The sequence below is a fragment of the Rattus norvegicus genome, chromosome 4 (assembly GCF_021556685.1).
Source record: "Rattus norvegicus strain SHRSP/BbbUtx chromosome 4, alternate assembly SHRSP_T2T, whole genome shotgun sequence".
In the NCBI taxonomy this organism is placed as follows: Eukaryota; Metazoa; Chordata; class Mammalia; order Rodentia; family Muridae; genus Rattus; species Rattus norvegicus.
In genome coordinates this window covers 175222565-175243379 of record NC_141537.1, presented here as the reverse complement: position 1 = coordinate 175243379, position 20815 = coordinate 175222565, and the positions used below count along the sequence as shown (strand labels likewise).

The 20815-nt window shown below is 43.8% G+C and overlaps 1 long non-coding RNA gene across 1 annotated transcript; it reads right to left on the bottom strand.

Annotated features, from left to right (window-relative positions):
* Nucleotides 1–12497: 12497 nt before the first annotated feature.
* On the bottom strand, nucleotides 12498–19701 carry LOC147995128 (uncharacterized). The gene is made up of 2 exons (XR_015686246.1): nucleotides 19492–19701; nucleotides 12498–14582 (listed from the first exon to the last, which is right to left on the bottom strand). It is a non-coding gene; the product is annotated as an uncharacterized LOC147995128 (long non-coding RNA).
* Nucleotides 19702–20815: the final 1114 nt, after the last annotated feature.

The window sequence follows — 20815 nt, the reverse complement described above, 5'->3', positions numbered from 1 at the left end:
CCTGGATCTCACCCATTGAACTAGAATGACTGACCAGCAAGCCCCGGAGATCCACTGTCCTTGCCTCTCCAGTGCTGGGCTTATGGACACATGCGACCACTCCTGGCATTTTTACATGAATTTGGGGGATCTAACTGAGGTCTTCATATTTGCAAGATGCAGATCTTCTGCCCCATGTTCTTTTCTCACAGAAGGAGCTACAGATCCTCTGTTAGGACCCAGGCTGGATGGGGGTTCGGCTTTCTGGATTCTTGCTGTCCTCATCACATTGATTAAAGCCTTCGAGCTGTGAGTGGCCCTAATCCCAGAACTCTCCAGCAGAGGCCAGTGGACATGGTGCATCAAGGTCAGTCTACATAATGAGTTCCAGGACAGGCAGGCCTAAAGAGTGAGATCCTGGTAGAGGTGGTGGTGGAGGTGGTGGTGGTGATGATGATGATGATGACGATGATGATTGACAGGGATTTATACATCTCAAGCTTCCCTCAAACTGGATAGCCTTAAACTTCTGGTTCTTCTTTACAATCTGAGTCTTGGGATAACACGAGTATATTAATTGTGCTGTCTATGGTAGTGGAGCTCAAGCCTAGGGCACCATGAACATTAGACAAATAGTCTACCAAGTCTTCTGGCCGAGCTACATCCCTACTTTCAAACTTTCTCAGTTTATGTTTTTATTTTATTTTAGCTTTAAGACAGTGTCCCACTCCCTAGCCTTATACTCAAGATCATACACTTGCCTTACTATAGGTTGAAGAAAAGGTAGGCATTTCTCTTCGTTTATAAACACCCTTCTTAAGTTGCAATAGAATGTTGGTTACACAGTTATTTCATAGTGGGTTCTGTGGAGATGAAGAATTTTGCTTGAGTTTGCTATGGGCCTGAACTCTTTTGTACATGGCAAATGTTTTATCAAATGTCTCTTCCCTTCTCTTCTCTTTTCTTTGCCCCTCCTCCCCTCACTCCTTTCTCCTTCCTCTCTTTCCTTCTCCTTCTTTCCCCTTCCTCCTCTCTCCTCCCCTCCTTCCTTCCTTTCTTCTCTTTCTTCTTCCTTCTCCCCTTTCTCCTCCTCTTTCCTTTCTCTCCCACCTCCCCCGCTCCTCCCCCCTCCTCTCTTCTCCCCTCTCTTTCTCCCTCTTTTCTTCATTCATCCTCTCCCACTTTCGCTTCCTTCCTTTTTACTTCTAATTCTCACGTGTATAGATTTGTCCTTATCTGTGTGTACGCATGTCTTTGCGTGTGTGCAGACCTGTAAACAAGTGCATTTGGGAACCAGAAAGAGGCTTAAGAAGCCCTGGAGCTGGAGTTACAGATGCTATGAGCCAAACATGGGCGCTGTGGAAGAGCAGTGGACACTCTTAACTGCTGAGCCATCTCTTCATCCCATTTCCTTTTGATTTTTCAAAGAGGGCCTTGCCATGTATCCGAGGCTGGTCTGGAGCTCACTGTGATCCTGTCAGGATAGCTTTAAACATTGATTCTTCTGCCTTGGCTCCCCCGGCATGTTTCAGGAGTACACCACCACAGCTGTTTTTTGTTTTTTGTTTTTTTTTAAGTAACTTCCTGTTTGTAAGCATCAATCATTCCTGGTATAATGATTCTTTCATTTTTTTAAAATTGGAAGTATGTAGCTTTCGTTTCTACTTGAGTGAGGGTTTCTGTGTTATCTTAATATGCTTCTTACCATTCAACAGCAAGTAGCATAGCAACCGAGATAATTATATAAACACTTGATGTAAAAATATTCTATCTAAATCTGTGTAATTATATAATAACACAATATAGTAAGCTATATTTTCAGACTACCTCCTAGGCATCCCAAAGCTTTCGTACAGATGTGTTCTGGGAGGAACAGGAACAGGAAGGCAAGAATCACCTAAGAGTTGGCACTAACTTTGAAAGTAGTCTCTGCATTCAAGTTTCTCAATTGCTACTTTGAATATTAAAATGGTAAAGTAAGAAAAACAAATTATCTTAGCTTTCTGCTTTCTGAATCCCTTCTAAGCTCACTCCTGCCTGCTGCTACAGTCCCGTGTTTAAGCAGTCTAGTTTGGTAAGCTTTAAGTGGTGGGACCAAGAAACCCGTGTTTTAACAAGGACTTCCTGAACAAGGTCGTGTTATGATCTACATGTTTAGAAAATACTGCTTTTAAAAAATGCCTCATTGAGGGCTAGAGAAATGGTTCAGCAGTTAGGAGCACATGCTCTTACAGAGGGCCTAAGTTCAGTTCCCAGTACCCACTTCTGGTGGTTCACGATTGTCTCTAACTTCAACTTTAGGGGATCCAATGTCCTCTTCTGGCTTCTGTGGGTACATACAGGTGTACACATACATGCAGACAGAACACATAAGTAAAAACTATAAAGTAAATCTTTATAAAAGTGTCCCAAGCTGGGTATAGTAGTATATGCCAATAATACCAGTATTCATGAGGCTGAGGCAGGAGGATTGAGATTTCCAGACTAGCGTGTACTAAAATAGTAGACAGTGTCTCTCAAACTAAAAGCCAAAGGATCAGTATTCTGAACACAAAGAATTATATATATGCAGTTATAATATATATTATAATTATAGTTATAATATATATGTATATATATTAAAGTCAGCTTTATTGAGACCATTCACATGTTACACCATTTACCTGTTTACTATATACGAGCTGGTGGCTCTTGGAATGGCCATAATTATGCAGTCACCACCACCTTCCAGCATTTTTACCACACAACTAAGAAACTCCATAATCACATGTAGTGCCCTCCCACTTCTCTCAACCCCACAGCATAACTTTCTGTCATTCTGTATCCTAGATATGTTATTAAAATTTCTTTTTTTTATGTGTGCGTATGGGATGTATGTGCCATAATACATGTATGAAGGTCATGGGATAGCCTGTGGGAGTTCTTTCTATCATGTGAGTTCTAGAATCAAATTCAGGTCAGGCAACAAGTGCTTTCATCCACTGAAATGTGTTGACAGTTCTCACTGCTGGAAGTTTTGACTCTTGGCTGGGAGACTAGACTTTTCCTTCAGAGTTGTTTAGAGAAGTCTCTCAAGATTATGGAGGAAGAGAAGTCCCACCTTGTACCTCCTCTATAGTAGAGATCCTGGACAGCTGACGGTGCCATTCCACTCCAGGCTGGAAGGTTTATGAACTGGGGATCATGGTGTCAGTCTTCTGGTTGAAGTCCAAATACCCCCAAGTTTGGAGTTTGGGTACCTGAGGGCCACTGGAGTCAAATGCTTTTGCTCCTGAAGACAAAAGTGATTGGTCCTTCTTTGCCAGTTAGTGGGATGGTGCTTGCCCACAGCAGTGGGGTTGATTTCACTTTGCCTACTTGTAATGGTAAACCATTCGCTGTCAACTCAACTTTGAGACGTCTGTGAGGGCATTTCTGGAGAGGTTTAGCTAAAGTGGGATAACCTACCCCAAATGTGGTTAATGTTGTCCTGTGGGTTGAGACCCCAGATTGAATAATTGGAGAAACCCTAGCATTCATTGTACTCTGCCTTGTGACAGCACACACCATGTTACTGGCACCCTTGCTTCTGGGGTTCCTATCATGACAGACCCTCCCTTTCTTGTCCAGACAGATTTTCCTGCATAGCTTTTGTCATGCATTTCATCGAAATTACCACAAAAGTAAGGAATAAACCATTCAAATGCTAATGCCTTACAGAACAATCTCAGAAATGTTTACAGATATGTCAACATTCCTTAGCTCAATCAAATGGGCATAAAATTATCCTCCATGGGGCTCCTTCCTTCCAGCTCAGATGCCATTAGAGAGAGACAGAGGTCAGTTGGCAAGTGTCCTTATTCTCCCAGAAGGCCTTATGAGTTAGAAAGTCTGTATGTGTTTCTGAGACTTGTTGCCACTGCAAAGCCAAGGTTTAGAGATGGCTTTGAAGATGGAGCCTCCCCCTGTAATGGTCAACAGTTCAGTGACTAGAATTTTCTTTGTTCTCTGTACAGATTGGTATTAATGGATTAGACATCATTTCTGAATCTCTGTAGGAATCTGTAGTGTTTGTAAGGACAGATGCCCACAAACACTCGAGATCCACAGTTAGCAGTGCTGTTTGGGAAGGCTGTGGAACCTTTAGGAGGCAGAAGCTTGCTGGAGGAAACAGGTCACTGGCGTGGCCTTTCAGCGTCTATAGAATCATCCCATTTCTAGCTCATTGTCTCTGCTTCCTGCATATAGATAATTGTGATCTCTCAGCTTCCTGTTGCCTTCGTTCCTCTCACCTGTTGCCATACCGCCTGCCATCATGGAGTTTGTCCTTCTCAAACTGTAAGCCAAAACAAATTTTAGTCGTAATAACAAAAAAGTAGCTAATATAGCATCTATGTAGTGTCTTTTCTAATTCCCGTCCTTCTGCACTTACATGGTCTTGGGGCATGAAACTTGAAGGCAAGTCATGCCAAGTCCACTTCTGCTGGTCAAATTCAGGCAAGTCAGCTAAGCCTTCTGCACGTTAGCTCTAAAATCAGGAGACAGTACCAACTTAGACAATGTGCAATTGTTGCAATTTAAGCAAAGAAGGGTTTATTTTAACACCCAGTTGGAAATACATTCTATCACCTGCAGAAGTCAAGGCCTTAGGAATTTATAGCATGTTTACATTGTGTCTGATGTCAGGGAGGTGAGAGCAGTGAATGTTGGTGGTCAGCTTAGGTTCTCTTTCTTATTCAGCGTAAGGCTCAAGCCCAGGGATGGACACCATCATTCTTTGAGGGTGAATCTTCTCACTTCAGTTAACCTAACCAAGAGAACCCCTCACAAGCATGCACAGAGGCAAACTAACCTAATAATTTCTTAGAGGTGTTGCTGGAAGTCTGTCTCCTAGGTGATTCCTAATCTAGCCAAACTGACAGTCAACATCAGCCAACACAGACATCTTCTGTTTGTTTATCTGTTTCGAGACACGGTGTCTCTGTGTGGCCCAGACTGGCCTGGAATCACTCTGTAGACCAGGCTGGCCTAGAACTCACAGAGATCTGCCTGCCTCTGCTTCTTGAGTGTTGGGATTAAAGGTGAGTGCCACTACCACCTGGCCACAGACGTCTTCTGAAGGTGAGAGAAGCTCTTGCCCTATCTGCCGACTCTAAAATCCAGCATCTCTTATTCGGGCGTTCGAGAGTGTGAGGGAATCTTAACTTCATTTGTTTATTTAAAGAAGAGTGAAAACAAAATACGAGGACTTGCACGCTTCTCTCAAGGCCTTCGTCAAGAATATTTGGATGGAGGGATGCATGTCCTGGGGACGACAGGAAGGAGACGTCTGTCTGAAAGCAAAGCTGCACTTGGAACCTTCCAGAATGGCAAATGAGGCCAATCTGTAGCTGGCAGATACTGAGGAGCACAATGGGGGGTTTCTCAGGAGATCAAAGGGTAACCAAATCAAGAACAACAGAGAATAGCCCCTGAGGCTGAAAGTTCACCAGACAGAAAATTCTTGGTAATCTTGATATGTCATCAGCCACTCCTACTCAAAAACCTTCTGACTATTGGGTGGCAGGAACGTTTTGGAGAAGACAAAGAGTCCCCAGGAGCACTCATAACCTGGAAAAGACCCAGTCTACGCTTTTCAAACTTGTACTGATCTTCCTGGTGGCATGACTGGGGACCTCTCTGTCATTACCGAGGACCACAACCTGGATTCCCTGGCCTCATCTGTTTGGATATCAGGAGGGCATCGGGAATAAACAATTTATTTACAAGCAATAAAACATGAACTGTAATAACCATGTTTCCCTGGCTGTCTCCACCTGGCCATGCTCCTCTTCTCGTTATCTACAGTCAAGTGCACAGCATGTTACAGCTGCTTATAAAGGAAATACATCTTCTCCATGAAAGGTGATGCCTGCCTGGGTGCTGTGACCCACACCGGCGAGGGTTCCCTAAAGGTACCCAATAACTGAAGGTTGCCCACTCTTCCTAAAGGATGCATCTGAGTCCCCTAAGCAGACAAAATGGAAGTGGAAAGGAGACATCCTTCTCTGGACACCAAGTACAGCACCTTCACGATGTTTAGAACATCTACAGACCGGGTCTCCAGTCTTCCTATAAAATAGTTCTGAATGAAACCTGGGCACAGGGCTGGGAAGATGGCGACAGGCGGTACCCTTGACCCTTCCTCCTCAGTCTATGGGTTTTTCCATGTGCGAGGGCTTCATTACTGACATGACCAGCAAACCCCCAGGATTAGGGGTTAGGGTAGTGACTTGGTCAGTGGAACCCACATCAAAGCAGAGAAGGGCAGCACATGCTTGTAAAAACAGTGGTACAGAGGCAGAGGCAGGGGAATCCTGGAACCTGCTGTTTGCTTAGTCCAACTGGTGAGGCTCAGGTTCAGTGAGAGACCAAAAAACTAAGGCGGAGAGTGATTAAAAAATACACGTCATTGACCTCGGACCTCCACACACACATGTGTGCATACCTTCACACACACACAAAAAAATCTAGAATTTGAGATCTTTGAGGGTGTCACCTGTGACCTTGGCTATTGCTTAAGACAGGTCTGACCCACGAAGATGAGTTTCCCAGAGTTAGAGAATAAAATGCAGGAAGCCATTGAGAAGAGAGCACCCCAGAATTGTTCATGTTCAGATCTCCTGAGTGTTACTAATCTCTATTGAAACTGTGGACAAAGGTTCTGCACACTTAAATAATGGACAGAAAAAAGAATCTTTTCCTTTAGAGACCTTGAGAACCTCTACTTTGGAAACACAGTCTTCATTGATCCAAAGTATAATGCAAAAGTAGCTTTTATTTTTAAATGTATACATATGCCCTGTTTTAAAATTTTTCATAAATATTGTAGCAGAATATTAGCTTCCATTATTTATGATCCTGTTGAACTTTGAGAAGATTTGCTGACAGTAAAAGCATAACGATTTTAAGGATAGTTCATTTCACATCACGGATGACCTAGAAGGTCATAACAGAGTTTTCAATAACATCCAAAGAGTAGATACTGAGACGATCAGAAGTTAGAAATTGACAATTATGTTAAAAATGGTTCATAGATTTTATTTTTTTAGACATTAGAAGTTAAAAAATGACATTTGACTGGGGTTCAGTGTTATTATTTTGGGAAAAATTCCCTACTCATAAGTGTGTGTGTGTGTGTGTGTGTGTGTATGTGTGTGTGTGTGTGTGTGTGTGTGTGTGTGTGTGTGTTATGTAGACCAGTATGCCCTAAATTTACAGTCCTCATACCTTAGCCTTTGAATTCTGGGATTCCTTGGTCACATCTCTATGTCCTGTAAAGATTCCTAATGTTGTGCATATTCTGCCCAGTGAAACCTAATCAAATGGTTATGGCTAGTGACTGGGAACGCTGAGTCATGTCTGGAGCCATCTTAAAATGTCACATTTTGATGCACAAAACCAACAAATATCAGCAAAACAAGAAATGACACTCTTTAAACAGAAACAAAAATTTTAAATCTCTTAACTTCCTAATAAAATAATTTTATCTTATCGTGAGTTGATAAAACTTTCATTGTATAATAGCATTGTAAGTAATACTCAAAAGTTTTTGAAAGGCTTGTGAATTCTATATAAGATGTTTAAAAAGTGAGACCAACACCATATACTGAAACTAGCTAGGCTGTGTATGGTAGTGGTACACATCTTTAATCCCAGCACTTGTGATTTTTCCTATATAGTGAATTTTAGGCTAGCCTGAGCTACAGGAAGCCCATCTCAAAACAAGAGAAAGGAAAACCTGAAACGACAAAAATAGAAAATAAATTAGCATTTAGATTTAATTCCAGATGGGAGTTTTAGGGGCTTGGCTCTGTTGTGTTTACAATCTATTCAGAGTTGTCAGGGAGAGAACACTGAGGGTTTCAAATATGCTGGCAGCTGAGACAGTTTTGACTTCGCAAAAGTGCTGAGAGATTTATTGAACCACACGATTTCCTTTTATGGGGGATAGTTACATCTTTTGGTTCCTATCCTGTGATGTTGTGTGGTGACCTGTAGGCTGCAGAAGTAAGCACGGTGGCTCTGAACCCCAGCACCTAGTGACAAGGACGGCCCAAGTCACTTAGAGCCCCAAAGCATCAGTGATGACCCAGGTCTTACCGGCTCTCTTCCAGGATCTCTCCCTATACTCTGTCACCGGGGTTCTTTTCCGATGTTTAACTCTCTAGGCTCCTTATCTGAGGACACTGATGCAGTGGATCTAGAAGGAACTTGAAAATTTTGAATAAGTGCCCCAGGAAGTTTAAAAACACTTCAAAAAGGTGACCTCATCCAGGGCAAAGACAGGATCACCATCTGGGGATTTGTGAGACCTCTGCTCTAGTGGTGGGTGGGGCAAGCTGCAGCTCATCACCTCATAAAGAACCTTGGACTATGGGCTACAGGCAGTTGTCCCTCATTCGTCTCTCAAGAGGCACGTCTTTCTTCTTTGACAATGGGTTTTGCATGGATGTTTCTGTTTCTGTCCTGCTCTGTCTGGCACCTGCTCTATACTCAGAGAACTGGTTTCCAACACTGGATGCCGCCTGCAGCTTCTCTATTGTGTAATCCTTAAGTGGAACTGGCAACAGTTACCAACAGAGACTCCTGCAGTGTGCAGATGCTACACTCAACCCACAGTAACCATTACAGTTTTAATCCGCTAATCTCTAGATTTCTTAGTACCTAGAGTATCTCCCCCCTCCACTCCCCCCATTCTTAGGGAAACAGCTAAACGGATGGTTTAGATATTGCAAAATTTTCAGCTTTTTCTCTGGCCATTAAATAATACAGGCTATAGCCCATACTAGGGTAAAAATAGCTGGGACCCTTGATAAGCAGACCTGTGAAGTGTTTTTTGCTTTTTGTTTTGTTTTGTTTGTTGTTGTTGTTGTTATTAAATACTCGAACTGAGAAACTCTTACTCTTTGAAGAGTTTGTGTCCATGATCATTCAAAGGAGGTGCTGTTTCAAACCGGGTTCTCAGCAGGGAGGTTTGCCTAAGTGTTTTCCAGTTTGTGTTCCCAGTTCCGGTGAACCTGGATTTCTCATATCTTTAGGTTCAGTTTCAGGGTCCGATAGTAAATGATGTTTAACAAACTCTATTAGCTATTCATATGCCCCAGCCAGCCCCCCAGTAATCAAGGCGGAGTCCTGTGGATTTTTAAAATCAGCTCTAGCACAATTACTGGGAGATGAACCCTGAATATATTTTTGTAATCGCTAGACTGTCTAATTCCCAGCTGTGGTACCCAAGTCTATCCAAGCTGTTTGAGTCTTCCCGGTCTATTTCAGCAGTCTGTCCCGGGGGGGAGCCATACACTCAGGCACATGCTCCTGGTGCGTTAAGTCCAATGGAGACTTCCTGTTCTCTCTGTCTTCTTCCTCCTTCCTCTTTTCTTTCCCTCTCTTTCGCTTCTCCATCCCTACCTGTGACCCAAGCCTGGTACCTCAGACTCTCCCTCTTCGATTCTACCCAGCAGTTGGCCGTAACCACTTTATTTTAACCAATAGTTTTAAATTGAGGAGCAAGGGTTACATAGAATCAACTTGGTGTATACGAGGATCTGCTGGTCTGGGGCCAATATTTAGCATTTGAATACAAAACAGGGTCAGACCAACCCCCCTCCCCAACAGGTAGACTTTCTAGTTAATTACAAATGGAACTGGGTGTTTAGTTCAAATGAACCAAGTTCCCTGAGTCGAGAGAGAAAACTTACAAGCCATTCCATCTTTTAGACGTAGCCTTCACTTGCATGTAGCACTTCTCCAGAAGCAAGTGACAATCAATGGAGACATTTTCTGTTCTGTATAGAGTAAGGACCAATTTCACATGCCATAATAGCTCATTAGATGTCAGAAAGAGTTGTTTTGAAACTTCCCGCTAAACCTGGTATCTATCTATCTATCTATCTATCTATCTATCTATCTATCTATCTATCTATCAAATTACTGCAAACAGCGAGCATGTTTTCACAGAATACAGAATGAAGGATTATTTGGTTCCACAGCTGCAGGGACTGTGCCCGTCCAGCTAATTGTTTGCTTGGTTTCAGGAACATAATTGCTGTTCCCTCAATTCCTGCATAAATCAGGAAGCAAATAAATAGGCATTTCTGCCATTCTGGAGGGTTATAGGTAAAGCCCGCTCATGGGATGGCAAGTTCTTTGAGCACGTTTTACCATGGTTAATGTGACATATTGTATCCTTGAGAAATGTAAGGAGAGTGGGTGTCATTTGCTAGTACTTAAAATGACAACTCCACATGGTCACATATTTGTAATTAGGAGGACTTAACCGTTCTATCCATAGTGTTTAAGTACTTCATAATGTCATGTTGGCACAATCAAAATATATGATGCTATTTGACAATTTAAAAAAAGCCTGTGGGCTGGTAAGGTAGCTTAGCTGGCAAAGGGGCTTGCTGCCAAGCCTAATCCCTTGACTTCTATCTCTGGAACTATACAGTGGAAGGAGAGAACTGACTCCCACAAATTATCCTCTGACCTCCACACATATACACAAACACCAGAGAAACAAATAAAATAAATAATTTTTGAAAAGCTTATACCCTGAAAGAAAAAGTATGAATCTTCAGAACCTCTCTCTAGTCAACCTTAGCCACCGTGGGACTGAAAACCACCGTCCTTTAGAGTGGGAGGTGAGGATATCTTTTCTGGCTATGGTGGCTGTGCACCAAGTATAGAGGTCTTTGCTCCCATTGTCCTTCCTGCCATCGCTGAAGCTTAACTTCTCTTTCTCTTCTACTGCAAACCAAAATAAAGAAGGAGCAGTGTCTCACCTCTCACAGGTTTGAAAGAATCCTTACAGGATAGGGAATAGGGCTGGAGTGATGGCTCAGTGGTCAAGAACATCTGCTGCTCTTCCAGAGGTCCTGAGTTCAAGTCCCAGAACCTGCATGGCAGTGTACAACTTTAATTCTAGTCTCTAGATCCTGGTCAGGATCCTCTTTCTGTTGTGGCCTCTGTGGGTAACAGTGCATGTGTTACACAGATGTACATGCAGGAAAAACACCCATACAAGTAAATAAGTAAAACGTAAAACATTCCCAGCAGTTGCCTAGAGGTAGCCTGAGCTCTCTTCAGTGCCACAGAAATTGCTGACTCCACTATGTTGCCCAGTGGCTGCTGCTCCAGGGTCTAGTAGTGACTTCCCTTTCCTTGAGCTCTCAGGCTTACCTAGCGCCACTCAGAGTGCACAACAGAGTTTCTACAGAGCAAAATGAAAACCTTTCCCAAGCTCTGCCTGCTAGGACAACACGGGATCAAGCCTTTCTACCATATGACCATTCTGTGTTATGGGAGTGTCACATGGTGTTCACGGTCCCACACAGATCTTCGGATTATAAGTTTGAGAGTTGGCAGGCCCTCTCCTAGGAACTAAGAGCTTTGTAGGTATGCTATCATTTAACTCCCCTGCTACATCTGTGATCATTTTATTGTCTTAGAGAAATAAGTTACCCAAGGAGGGAACTATAAAGCTGAGGTTTGAACGTTGAACTTCATTTTTGGGTCTACTTCACCAACTTCATTTGTGGGTTCAAATGTTTCCCACCGTTTGTTTGAGAATCTGGAGTTTCTTTCTAATAACGATGATGATTTTTCAAGCTGTCCTCAAACTCCCCATGTAGCCAAAGATGACCTTGAAATCCTTATCCTCCTGTCTCCACCTTCCACATGCTGGGATTACAGGTATGTGCTACAACACTCAGTTTTTCCCCCCACCCCCTTTCAAGATCTAGTTACTTATTTTATTTATGAGGTACCATGTGGTTGCTGGGAATTGAACTCAAGACCCCTGGAAGATGCTTGCAAGTTGGGGAGGAAAGGGTTTATTCAGCGTACACTTCCACCTTGCTGTTCATCACCAAAAGAAGTCAGGACTGGAACTCAAGCAGGTCAGGAGGCAGGAGCTGATGCAGAGGCCATGGAGGCTTGCTTCCCCTGGCTTGCTTTCTTATAGAACTCAAGACTACCAGCTCAGGGACGGTACCACCCACCATGGTCTGGGTCTTCCCTCCTTGATCACTATGCCTTACAGTTGGATCTCATGGAGGCATTTCCACAACGGAGGCTCCTTTCTCTGCAATAACTCCAGCTTGTGTCAAGTTGACACACAAAACCAGCCAGTACAACAAGCATACTACCAACTGTGTTCCTTCTCTGGCTTGACTTTAGAGCATGAGCCCACATTTTGCAGCATTCAGCTTCCTTTTATAGTTTGTCTGCTTCTTGTCTCAAATCTCACAGACTCCCCCTCACCCCCGCCCACCTCTTTAAAGCTAAATGTGGCTTGAACTACTATTGATGAGAAAGAACCCTGCCTACAGGGCAGAACAAATGTATTCCTAGTCCCGCGGCCACCGAGAGGTCTTTAGGGATATAGCTGTGCTGTGTCAACTCAGTCTTCCTCGAGATGCAGATCAGGTATGCATTCCCGCAGGGGGACAGGAGAGTGGGAGAGCATTAGGGCAGCTGCCAAGGCAAGAAAGGGAATGTGTTTTCTGTCGGTTTTATTCTCTTGTATGACTGTATCCCCTTACATGTAGAAGATACTATAGCCTTTGAATGAATTTGGGTGTTTACAAGGACACAGGGTACCTTATAATTCTAGGTTGACTCGACACAGGTCATCTCAGTCTTTTATCGGAAAGGAAATAACATTTTACCAGACTCCTGTGATGTAAAAAAGACACATTATCCGAGAGTGAGGGAAAAATAAGTAAGCCTAAAGGCAGGGCAAGAGGGAACACATCAAATCGCAGAAGCCAACAACTGAACACACACAGACAACACCTTTAAGAATATAAATAAAAAAGTGACCCCCCCCCTCTCCCAGCACAGTGATGATGCCTGTCCCCATGGTTTTCTGGCTTGGCCACAAAGGCAGCTAGAATGTTGCTACATCCAGAAGGTGCGTTATATTTTCACTCATTCCCACTCAAGCTGGTAGGTCTCACACTCGTGCGAATTCCTCTTAGTGTTGTGAGGCATTCGTTAGCAAAGACACGGGTTCCAGCCAATAGAAAGACTTTACTAGCAGGTCAGCAACTACACTGCGGATGTTTGAGACTGGAGTAGTCCAGAGCCTTTCTCAGGATGACCTTTTAAGCCCACACCTGGCTTGACACACCTCAGGTAGCAAGAAGGGTTAGTCAGAATTGGAACAAAAGAAGCCAAAGGCAAAGCTAGTGCATTTAGGGATGTTTCCAGGACTATGGACGTTGATGGGCTAGATCTTTGCTCTTGTTTTGGCTGGTGTTGTTGCCTATGTGCTGGGTTGCAGGGCCTGCATGGTACTCCACTTGTAGCATCATTGGTGCTAAGGTCAGGGGACCTCTTACATGAGCTGCTGTGCTGTCCAACCATTTCCTTGCTTTCTCCTTTCGAGGTTCTCATAGACCCAGTGTTGAAGTCATGGCTGCCTGCCCTATTGCGCAAGCTAGCTTGACCATTACTACTGGTCTCCATATCTCAAAGGCAGGGATTTATTCCATGGTACCAAAATCACCCTGCCCGGGTCAGGACCAGATGAGTCCCAGCAAAGAGTATCTATCTCCCTTTCACATCCAAAGAATACACATGGTCAGACCCGTGGCTCCAGCTGCATATGAAGCAGAGGATGACCTTGTTGGGCACCAATGGGAGGAGAAGCCCTTGGTCCTGCCAAGGTTGGACCCCTTATCCCCCAGTGTAGGGGAATGTCAGGGCAGGGAGGCAGGAAGGGGTGGGTGGATGGGTCGGGGAGCACCTTCATAGAAGAAGGGGGATGGGATAGGGTAGTTATGGACTGGAAACTGGGAAAGGGGGTAACATTTGAAATGTAAATAAATATCTCTTAAAAAATAAAAAAGATTATTAAGAGCATGAAAGGAGGCAGGCGGTACTCAGTAGCAGCTCTCACTGCCACGCTGAGCGCAGGTTTCTTTCCAGGTCATTTACAATTCTGCTGGGATACACTCATTGATCTGCTTATTAGCACGTTCACGTTCATCAGCAGGTTAGTATAGTCAGGCAGAAAACTTAGGCCTTCCTTCGAGTTTATATCGGAAAACTCTGTGAAAAAAATTGGGTGGAGAAGTATCTTGAAAATGAAGTAATGGCAAAAGAGACCTTAGGAAAGCCCATGGTGGCGACCATCTCTGCCATCCTGGTCACACTTCTCCCCAAGATAATTGGAAATGTGTGAATGTGTATGACCCTGTCAACATGTGGTGAGACTCACTGGGTGAAGCACTGAGTTTGGGCGGTGATGCTCTAAGACATCTAAAAGCACATTGCAAAGCAAAAAGAGAGAGACTAAAGTGCTGAGAGCTAATCAGAGGGCTCAGCAGGTGACAGGCTCACCATGTACTCATGACGGCCCGAGTTCAAATCTCCAGCACCATGGAAAAGACCAGGCATGGCGGCTGGCACTTGTGCTTCCAGGGGTTTGGGGAACAGAGAGTGGTGTATTCCTAGGATCACTGATTCCAGGCTCAGTCAGAGACCCTGACTCAGAAAAGAAGGCCAAAGAACTGAGCTGGCACAGCTGGCGAAGGTGAAGCTGCCAAGTCTCACGACCTGAGTTCAAATCCTGGGTCCTGCAGGGTAGAAAGGAGAAAGATAACCATTATAAATTGTTCTTTGATCTCTATACGCATGCTGTGTCATGTGTACCTATACCTTACACACACATACACATCAACACAGTCACACGGGCATACACACACACACACACACACACACACACACACACACACACACACACACACCATATTTAAAAACAAAAAGACAAAGTGTCTAAGTCAGGGTTTCTATTCCTGCACAAAACCTCATGACCAAGAAGCAAGTTGGGGAGGAAAGGGGTTATTCAGCCTACATTTCCACATTGCTGTTCATCACCAAAGGAAGTCAGGACAGGAACTCAAGCAGGTCAGGAAGCAGGAGCTGATGCAGAGGCCATGGAGGGGTGTTACTGGCTTGCTTCCCCTGGCTTGCTCAGCTTGCTTTCCTATAGAAACCAGGACCACCAGGCCAGGATGGCACCACCAACAATGGGCTGGGCCCTCCTGCCTTGATCACTAGGTGAGAAGCCTTACAGCTGGGTCTCATGGAGGCATTTCCTCAAGGGAGGCTCCTTTCTCTGTGATAACTCCAGCTTGTGTCAAGTTGACACACAAAATCAGCCAGTACCCAAAGTTACAGAGCAAAACAGAGTGGAGAGTGTAATAGAGGGAAACCGTTCTGTTAATGTTCAGGGTAGAGACCCATAAAAAGTCAATTAATGATTAAAAGTTTCATCACTGAGCTTTGGGCCCCTGCCTGTTTCCTGAAGCTCTGTAGAAATGCGCTTTTTTTTTTTTAATTCTTTATCGTGAGTTTCTTTAGGTCTACCATGCTCCCGAGTCTGCCAGTCTATTGAAAAGAACTGTTAGAAATATTATAATAGCCCAGCAGATCTGAGAGATGCAACATAAAAATGTATGCAGCCAATTCAGTTGATGTAATTATTTCAGCTTCATAAGATTATGGACATTTCTTCTACCATGGTTTGTTTGCAGCCTCCTGAGATGGTAACCTGTGATTTTATTCATTAGTTTTTCTGCCTCGTCCAAGGTGGGGAGAGAGATGTGGGAGGCAGGGAAGGTGCATGTTGAGGAGCTGTTGGATGAGGAAGCAGGTGGGGGGAGGGGGTGTCAAAGGGCTCTAAATTCAGAAACCCCCCAGAAACAACCCTTGTGTGAGAGGGTGTGTGTAAAAGGATTTCAACTAATTTCACATTCTGCCTAAAATATAAAAAGAGTATGAAGGTTCTGTCTGCCTTCCCTGGTGGGAGAGGTGGTGATTTTACACAGTGGAATCTAGGCAATGTAAATGTGGATGGTTCTGCTCACTCTGCAGGGGAGAGGGCTGGACAGTCTGGGCAGTTGTGAGAAGTACCTTTGCTGTCCCTATCACTGCTTCTCCTGCCTGTGTACCAGGCAGAAAGTAGGATGGGAGCAGCTGCATCCTTACTGGAATTGAGCCTGGTTGACCTATGTGATGGTTTGTATAGGCTTGGTCCAGGGAGTGGCACTTTTAGAAGGTGTGGCCCTGTTGGAATGGGTGTGTCATTATGGGTATGGTTTTAAGACCTTCATCCTTGCTGCCTGGAAGTCAGTATTCTGCTAGCAGCCTTCAGATGAAGATGTAGATCTCTTAGCTCCTCCTGCACCATGCCTGCCTGGATTGTGCTGCCATGCTCCCACCTTGATGATAATGGACTGAACCTCTGAACCTGTAAGCCAGCTCCAGTTAAATGTTGTCCTTTATAAGACTTGCACTGGTCATGGTGTCTCATCACAGCAGTAAAATCCTAACTAAGACAAGCTATTATTTCTAAGGTTTTTCAAACACTCTGCATTTTCTGTGTTCTTTGCTGTCCTAGTGTGCTAGGAGAAAGGAGAGGGATACACCCCCATCCCCACCCCAAACCCACATCTCTTGAAATCGCCTCATGTGATTGTCATACAGAAAGCAGTGGGAGGAGCAAGTGAATAGCAATCAGGGGGTCTTTTCTCTGCAGGCCATGGTTTTATTTTTAAATGTGTACATGTCTGTCTGAGCGTGGATTTGTGTTTTGAATGCTTGTCCAAACTAAAACTCTGGCTCAGGCCAAAAGAGAGTTTTGGAGCTAGAGTTACAGGTAGTTGTGAGCACTGATTTGGGGGCTGGGAATTAACTTCTGTGCCTCGCATGAATGTAGTTCATACTCTTAACCACCAAACCACCACTCCATGCATGGGCTATGACTGTCAAGAGGGAAGCAGGCTGTGGATGTGGCTTCATGCTTATCTAGCTCCAAGTAGATCATGATATCTACTCCTAACACCTTAAAACCTGGGTGTGGCAGTTACTACCCTCCTGTTATCTCAGTGCTCAGAAAGCAGAGGCAGGAGGATGAGAAATCCAAGGCCATCCTTGCTGCATAGAGGTTCTAGGTCCTGGGCTACTCGAGAGCCTATCTTTATAAACAGATGAGCTAAAGGATTAAGTAAATTCCTTTTTCTTGAAGGCTATGACTTTTCCAACACTTCAGAAACATAAACCTCAATTTTTATGGAGGGATGCTGATGTGCAGGTAACAGGTTTAGCATTTATTCTAATCTAGGTTGCGAACAGAAATGGGCATCGACAGGTAGGAAGGACGTTGGGGGAGGATCTGTTTCCGGTCACAGCCACACATCCGAAGAGTCTTGGCAGCTTTATTTGTGTGGTAGTATCTTGAGGCGAGACCTCAACCAAAACATCAAGCCTCTAGTTCTCTAGGCTTTACTTTTAGAACAGATCAAAGGGAACCTGTGGAGCCTCACTGCGGGTTTGCCCTGGTGCACTTCCTTGGATGCCTGTGGCCTCTCACCTTTAGGTGCAAGCAGCCTCCTGGCAGATTTTTGCCTTTCTGCCCCCTCCAGGAGTCCCCAGGCAAGACTCAGAGTGGGGTGGCAGTAAAAGCGTCAAGCATCCATCTTTCCAAAATGGCATTTTCTCTCATTCCCACAATTCTGTGTATAATCAGAAAGGTTTCTAAAGCAAATTGATCCACACAGTAACTCAGCCTTCCCTGAAAGCTGTTAGTCAGATCGCAGGTCTGCCTGCCCTGCTGAGGTTACACACCTTTAGGACATGGGCCAGGCCTCTTCTTGTTGTTTGTGTTCTGCCACCGAGATCTGGACCTTGAGGAATCTTCAATATCAATACAATAAATGTAAGTGTCACCTCGACTATTACATACATGTGTGTATAAACTATGCGTATATGACTTAATATTCATGGTGGGGTTTTTATGTTCAGGTAATAGGTCTAACGTCTATTCTAATCTAGGTTACAAACAGAAATACGTGTGTGTGTGTGTGTGTGTGTGTGTGTGTGTGTGTGTGTGTGTGTGTGTGAACAATGGGAGATTTAAGGAAAATCATGGTTAAATATGTGAATATTTAACCCTGAAACAAACAAACAAACAAAAAATAAAGAACCTTCCCTGGGTCCCTCAAGTAAAGACTGGCATGACATTCTGGCTGAGCCCAGCTTAGCAGGATAGAACATGTCAGGAGTTTTAGTTTGGACAAGCCTATCATTTGACACCTGTGTCCAATTAGCGCTCACACTCTACCGCTCCCTACACTGTGCTATGCAGCTATTCTTTTAAATGTAAAAAGTTGCTATCCACAGTCACCCAGTTCCACAGCTCCCATACCTGCGCAGGCATAAGACACTGAAACACTATTTATAATTTTACAATAGTCTAAACATTTTATGTTAAACTGATTATATTTGGGTAGAACTTAGAACCATTTAAATTATTTATCCATTTATTCATTTCTATTTATATCATGAGACTAGGTTTCTATTTATGTCCTGCTGTGAGATCAGGTTTTCAAAGGAACTAATCTATCTGTCAGTCTGTCTATGTATCTGCGTATGTACATATGTATGTATGTATGTATGTATGTATGTATGTATCTATCTATCTATCTATCTATCTATCTATCTATCTATCTATCTCTCTATCTCTCTACCCACTCACCCCATCCATCCATTCATCCATCTATCATGTATCTCTCTACCCACTCACCCCATCCGTCCATCCATTCATCCATCTATCATCTATCTATCTATCTACCCACTCACCCCATCCATCCATTCATCTATCTATTATCTATCTATCTATCTATCTATCTATCTATCTATCTATCTATCTATCTATCTTTCTATCCATCAATCCATTCAGCATCTATCCATCCATCTTCTATCTGTCTGTCTATCTATCCATCCATCATCTATCTATCTATCCATCTATCCATTCATCATCTATCCATCCGACTATCTATCCATCCATTATCTATCTATCTATCTATCTATCTATCTATCTATCTATCTATCTATCTATCTATCTATCTATCTATCTATCTGCCTGAGACTGAATCTCTTGTTGTAGCACAACCTGGTGTTCTCAAACTTGGGTTGCAGCTGAGAGTGACTTGAACTCTTTCGCCTCTCGCTACTGAGGGCCGGAATGACAGGTGTTTGTCAGCACACCTGCTTAGAACCTTGTATTTTATAGTAGTGACCGTTTTCCCCCTCCATACTTTATTTTCGGATTAGATTTCATGTGGCATTGGGACCACACAAGTTGGGCTCCCACAGCATCGAGACAGCAGTGTTTGCTGTTTGTGACCCTTTACTACTCAATTTTGTGTCTACACTTTGTCTTTCTTAGAGCTGGCTAACCCTTCCCCCGACACAAGCTTTCATAACTCCTCTTAGATAATACACCTTTCTCTCCTCACACCCAACTCATGACCTCCTTTGCAAGATGCTTCGTTAATAGCGGTCTTTATCCTCGATGCACATGATACTAACTTCCTCTCTCACTTCCTTCCCACATGACGCTGAACTCTCTCTGACCTGGGCTATCACCTAAGCCTTGAGACATCTCTATATAAAGTTGGGGACTCTTTCCCCCTGGCCTACCTTGAGCAATCCAGATGTCTGGTTCCTGTTAAGTGCTGAATGTGAGGTCCAGTATCAGCTGTGCTGTCAGAGCTGCAGAAGGCTGACTAGGGAAGAAGTGAATTGTGGCCGGTCAGCGGCTGGCATCCTGGATTTAGCTGGATGGAACTCTTTATCTCCCATGTTAACACCTTTGTTGACAGCTCCAGTCATTGATGATGCTGGAAATACCTACCCATGACAGACCAGAAACACTGGTTTTTTCAGGAGTTTTATGACCGATACTGAGCAAAGATGTAATCATTTAACCATTAAATGCTGTATGTCATTAAATGGCTTTTCCAAAACGGACAATGAGCACTCAAAGCCCATTACCCCCTAACGATTTTATTTTGTTTTAGTGTCTGATGTCACATCTGTGACCTGGGTAGAAGGAACAGCTCAGAGCTGCATGGTCATGCCCTTTGATAGCTTGTGCTGTTTTCTCTATTTTTCTGTGTCATCAGATGTCTTCAAACCATTATCACCGAGATCCCTTTTCTTTCAAAAGATTGTTTAACTTACCATTCATACTTAAAGTCCTAGCATTGGCAAGGTTTCCATTAGTTTGAGGCTCATAGGGTTGCACAGTGAGACACTGTCTCTAAAAACCACAAAACAAACTGCTTTCCTAAGGTACGTACAGAAAGTGCTCAGACAAACATATTGTGCCATAACCATGGTATATATTCATGAAAGCCTTTACCCAGATCAAAGCCCAGCACAGGATCCCTGTCTCAGATGTAGCTCACTGGTTGAGAGAACCTGGTTTTGCAATGAATGTTTCTTGTCTGTTTTGGTCTGAGCGTTTTACTCCTGTGACACCTCCACCCCCGCCCCGTTCTATCTTTCTTTCTTTTTTTTTTTTTTTTTTTTTTGTTTTACTTAGTGTCGTTTTCATTGCTGGGATGAAAACACTCTGAATAAAAGCAACAGGATGATGAAAGAATTCACTTGGTTTGTAGTTCCAGATTCCAGCCGGTCACTGAGGGAAGGACAAGAAGTCAAGCTTGAAGCAGAATGTGCGAGGACACACTGCTTGCTGGCTCAGTTGCTGACTAATGTTTGGCTGGCTTTCTTATACAGCCCGTGCCCACAGGCCTAGGGATGACACCGGACATTAATTAATAATCAGGACGAAGCCCCACAGAGAAGACCACAGGCCAGTATGGCAGAGGCAGTTCTTCAACTGAGATTTCCTCTTCCCGGATGACTCTGCACTGGGTCAGGTTGACATTAAAATCTAACCAAGGCCAACCCCACACCGCAGTTGATGTCTATTTTAGGATCTGTGTGTCTGGCTCTT